This window comes from Odontesthes bonariensis, chromosome 5 (genome assembly GCF_027942865.1).
Source record: "Odontesthes bonariensis isolate fOdoBon6 chromosome 5, fOdoBon6.hap1, whole genome shotgun sequence".
Lineage (NCBI taxonomy): Eukaryota > Metazoa > Chordata > Actinopteri > Atheriniformes > Atherinopsidae > Odontesthes > Odontesthes bonariensis.
The window spans coordinates 14,711,911-14,716,930 of record NC_134510.1 but is presented as its reverse complement, the minus strand read 5'-3'; the positions used below and the strand labels follow the sequence as shown (position 1 = coordinate 14,716,930).

Below are 5,020 nucleotides of genomic sequence, written 5' to 3'. Positions count from 1 at the left end.
TATGACTAAACAAAGTCATAAGTCTTTACCTGCTTTGATAAGCCAGGTAGAACTACACTGCACAGACAGAGCATTGAGCTTGAGGAGGTGCCCTTCAGCTTAATTCACCCAAATCTGGCAATGTGGCACTTTCCTACTGAGTCATGGAGAGGTGTGGGGCTTTATAAAAATGCAGCGAATCAATGAAAAAAAAAAATGTTTTCTCTGATTTTTCTGTCTCACCACTTTGATTTTATAAACACTTCTCCTTCCAATCAGCTTTTTATTAAAGGTCCCATGGCATGAAAATTTCCATTTCAGAGGTTTTTGAGCCTTAAAATGAGTTTCTCTAGCCTCCTTAAGTCACCCCAGTGAGTAGAAATTGCGAAATGTATTCACAGAGCAGTACAGCATTTCCTCCGTGTTTTGAACAGAGCGCCTCGAATTGTCTCGTTGACTAAAGGCTCCTGGCATGACGTCATGCCAGGATAGAGCTCATCAAAATTTCCCACCCCCTCTCTCCGCCACGCCCTCTGTCTCCACCCACTGCTGGTAAACTACCTGTATCTTACCCGCCCAACTCATGTGGAGTAGACCGAGACTCGCCACGACTGAAGACAGTCACAGAAGACACAGCAATGGCTTCCAAACGACTTTACCATGCGAAATGTACAGTGCCAGGATGTGAAGATGAAGAGAAGAATATGTTTCCGCTTCCATCCTCTGTCCCTTTGAAAACGGAATGGCTAATTTCATTTAGAGGGACAGGTGCCCATGCATGTTCCAAAGAGCGTCAGTGTTTGCGCGACACATTTCAGAGGAATGCTTTCACAACCCTACACCTGAAGTTGAAGCCTGGATCAGTGCCAAGCCTTGCCGGTCCATCAGCTACCCACACCGATCAAGTAAGTCATAATTATTTGCTAGCCGCTAGCTACTTTATGGGTACCAGCTAACTAGCCAACATTAGCTGTGGAGGTATTTATCCATGAAACCTACACTGCGCTACAAAACCAATACTCTGTTAAACTGGTTAGATTTGGAAAATTGGTTGTAAAACAAGACATTTGTCTTTTGACCAAGTATCTTACGTGTAGGGGACTACATACAGCATGAATACTTAGGTAAGCAAGTTTAGTTATGTTCTGCGGCTAGACGTCTGTTACACGGAAAATGACGCCCGACGATAACAATTCATATTTTGTAAGCCTTTCTTTAGATTGGTGACTTTATATTTTGTAAGCATTTGTTACGGTTTGGTGACTTGTTTTTAACGTCGAGTCGTTTCTGCTATTTCGTGTGTGATATGCTATCGGGTGTTGTGGCTAGGTGAAGGGTGTTTAGCAAACGTTTGCTGACTACCCTCGAACATACACCATTACGTATCTGTCAATTCGAACACAGTTTTGACTTCAAATCTGTCGTGACACGTCAGTTTATCACGAGTGTAATGCTCGGCTTTCGAACCATGAGATGTGTGCTCTCTGTCTGCATCAGGTTCACTCTTCACTGGCCAGCACATCAAGTGCTCACGTCCAGACATCCCGGAGCAGGGATGCTGCCTGCCAGACTGACCCCATTGTCAATAGGACTGCAGCCACACCGAAGAATGTTGTCTTTCTCTATACTGGAATGCTTTGCAGGTGAGATGTTTTACCTTGTAGTTGTTGAAAGTTTTTGTTGTCTGAAATGTCATAATTGAGCCGGGTTTCTCCCGCACTATAAGGCACAAAACACCTAGACCAGGTCCCCTGAAAAGATTGTCTTGTGAATGTAATTTATATTTGATTTACCAAAAAATGTATACTTTTAGGGGGTTTTCAGATCATAGTTCCTATGAAACTTCACAATATATGAAAAGCTTTTTCCAAAATGTTTTATACCTACTTTCAAAAATATTGTTTTTTTTGTTACTACCATTAAAAGCAGCATTTAAATGTTTCAAATGCTATCTCAGCTGATATCACTTTCCTGATGCTTGAAATCAGATTTTTAAAAAAAAGTAATAAGAACAGCTTCTATAGCATTTTGGAAAAGAGCTTTTCATATGCTCTCCCATGATGATGCATGTGTCTCTACCAGCTAACCCCCACCACCATGACAAATGAAAATTCTGTGAGAAACACCGTTTACACATTGTTTCTTGTTCTTTCAGACTGTACTTGGCGGCGATCCACTTTAATGAAAATGCGAACCGACCACAGGCCCAGACAGCAGACGGTGTACCTCTCTTCAAAATCTCCTTTCCCAAATCCAAGAAGGGGGAGTGCACAGTCAAACGTCAAAAGACTAAGCCAACCTTTGGTAAGACCTCAAAAGTTCAAGAATTCAAGTCCAACTACTTTTGCCTTTATCAAATTTACTGAGGTTAATTCCAACAAATAGGAATACAAAAAATGTGAGAAATAGAAATCTAAACAAACATAAATATATATATATATAGAACAAATATAAATATATAAATAAACATTGAAATGTACAAATGACTCACTGAAATATACAAATGTTGTGTGTGTACAGTGTGTATGAATGTTCTGTGTGAAAAGGGAATGTGGATGTCCTGATGGACCTAATTTTTCACACGCGAGGCAGTCTAAACCCGGTGCAGTGTCCTTCATCATCGGGGTACTCGGCACGGATACGCAGGACCACACAGGCAGGAATGACCACTCTGATCCGGCGACCCAAAAAGCCCCAGCACCACGCCACGAACTGCCTGTAGGCCAAATACCTGAAGCGCCTGGAAGAACAGATAGAAAAAATGACACTTGAAGAGAATGTTGTTGTTCTTCTGTTATTGCTATGTTGTACATATTTACATATTCCTATGGATTATTCTTCATTGTGTTTTAATAATGTCTTGTAAATAAATATACAAACACTCTTCATACTGTCTGCATAGTTGGATTATCAGGCTCTGTTGGGTGGGTGTACTGTAAACTCTTATGTATGTGGCTATGAGTGATTATTTTACAACGCTTACCGATGGGTTCTTCTCAGGCGTAAACTGCCAAACAGGTAGATCCAAATGTTTACAGTGTTACCTGAGGGATCTCCATGCAGCATCTATTCTCCCTTTCTGTGGGCATTATCTTGCAAATTCCACATTGACACCTATTATTTAAAAAAAAAAAGGCAGTGTAATGATATTCTGTTTTCAGGTAATGCCGGCAAATATAACAATGAAACATCTTTAGTGGCAAGTAAATGAGTTAACATGTGAGCATGGAGAATAATTACATGCTGGTCATAATACTATCATGTTTTTTGCATGCCATATTCTACTGTATAACTACATGGGCAACGAACAGCTGGCTGTTCCCAGTGAAGACAGGCTACTAAAAAAGGTGTACACAGAAATATGTGGCATAAGTTTCATTCCGTGTAGTTACACTTTGGATCCAGCACATGGTCAGGATATGATGAGGTATGTTTTTTTTTTTTGTATATTACAGCATGTAAACCTTTTTGTCTAGCAAACTTGGTCCCCTTATGTCAACACTGGGTGGAGAATCATTTGCATGTTGGCAATGTGTACTATGGGAAATACTTTGGCAGTGTTACTGTTGTACAATGCAAGGCGACATTGAGAAAGTTACTTGGTGTAGAGACTGGAGATGCCAGCAGCCATACTCACTAATGTTAGCACTGCAAATACGTGCCCACATTACAAAATAAGTTGGGAACTTATACGTTTTGTAAGCAAAAATAATATTTTAGGTAGTCCTGATGTAGTGACTACAATTTCTGCTCTAATTAGGCTACCGTAGGCTAAGCCACTGCTAGTATCTGCGCACCTCAGTGGTTCGAACCGACCCAACTATAAACGTTTCCAGACATAACATTTCAAACTCACCATTCTGAGACGTTTTGCTGAAGGCGCTGCTGATCTGCAGTTTGTTGCTGAACTGCCTGCGCCTCGCTTCAGGGTCCGATTCCGGGTCGAAGGCGAACAGTACGATGGTTTGCTCACCTGCCATTTCTATTTTTTTTTCCTACTAGCAGGCAGCTAACATGCGCGGAGCCAAAACAGAGAATCAGACACGCCCCCATTCAGCCAAGACACACCCCTCGCGCTCCTCCTTGCTTCTCATTAGGAAAACAGGGCACTGGAGAGAGCTCTGAAATGCGGCTTTCTTCTAAGTGGCCAAATCTGCGTTTTTCGGGTGAATTTTGAGAACGCCTGGGGGTATAACATCCTGAAGCCTCCGAAAGCCCATTTAAAGTGCCGCTACTATACCATGCCATGGGAACTTTAATAAACTCTTCAGCTCAGTCCACTGCCACAGCTCTTGTTGCACTCTCTGTCTCTCTCCTGCTGCTTGAACCAGGCACATGTGGCCAAGCAACCCCAATTCCAAAGGTTTACCTGAAATTAAACAGTTTTTACGAGTGATGAATAACAAGTTGTAGTGCAAACTTGTGGACATCAAACACTGGGGGTACTTGACCAAACCAGAAATGTTCAGCACTACAATTCCCACCACAAAAGTGTCTAAAATGACATGGATGTTGTTATGATGAAACGAATGCAGTGGTACGGTGGACAGTATGGTATACTGTTTTTACTGCTTGTCACGATCCAGCCCCTGGCCCTGGATCTTGTTACCCAGCGTGCCTCAGGTTCTCCCACCCGTCTCTCTTTCACTGTGTTGGCCTAAGTCTACGGTCTGTTCAGCATCACGCCTCACACTCCAACGTCCAACACAAATACGCAGCAGTCAGAGTCCGGCTCAGTTAGCAACATTGCTGAGGTTTTGCCCTCAACGCTGAATGCCACTGATTTCAATGAGAGTTTAGCCAGTCATCGACACTCCCAAAGGCTGCGGCTTGCCCTCAGTAATCAGGGAGCAGATCCAATAACACAGACACACACTCAGTGCACACTCAGATGCACAGAGGAATGAACTGGCATTCATTCGTTTGGTTGAAACACGGCAGCATAAGTACTCAGTGGCAGGATATGTGTGCAATCACAAATACACACAAGACTATGGGCTCAGTCAAAGCAGCATTTATGACAGCAACATGTCAGGCTCTA

At 42.5% G+C, this 5,020-nt stretch overlaps 1 long non-coding RNA gene across 2 annotated transcripts; it reads left to right on the top strand.

Annotated features, from left to right (window-relative positions):
• The first annotated feature begins 317 nt into the window (after nt 1-317).
• Nucleotides 318-3,061, top strand: LOC142380683 (uncharacterized). Of its 2 annotated transcripts, XR_012769861.1 has the most exons (4): nt 318-884; nt 1,477-1,622; nt 2,135-2,283; nt 2,500-3,061. It is a non-coding gene; the product is annotated as an uncharacterized LOC142380683 (long non-coding RNA). The 2 variants fall into 2 exon arrangements; XR_012769860.1 differs by lacking the exon at nt 318-884 and having other exon boundaries at nt 1,244-1,622.
• Nucleotides 3,062-5,020: the final 1,959 nt, after the last annotated feature.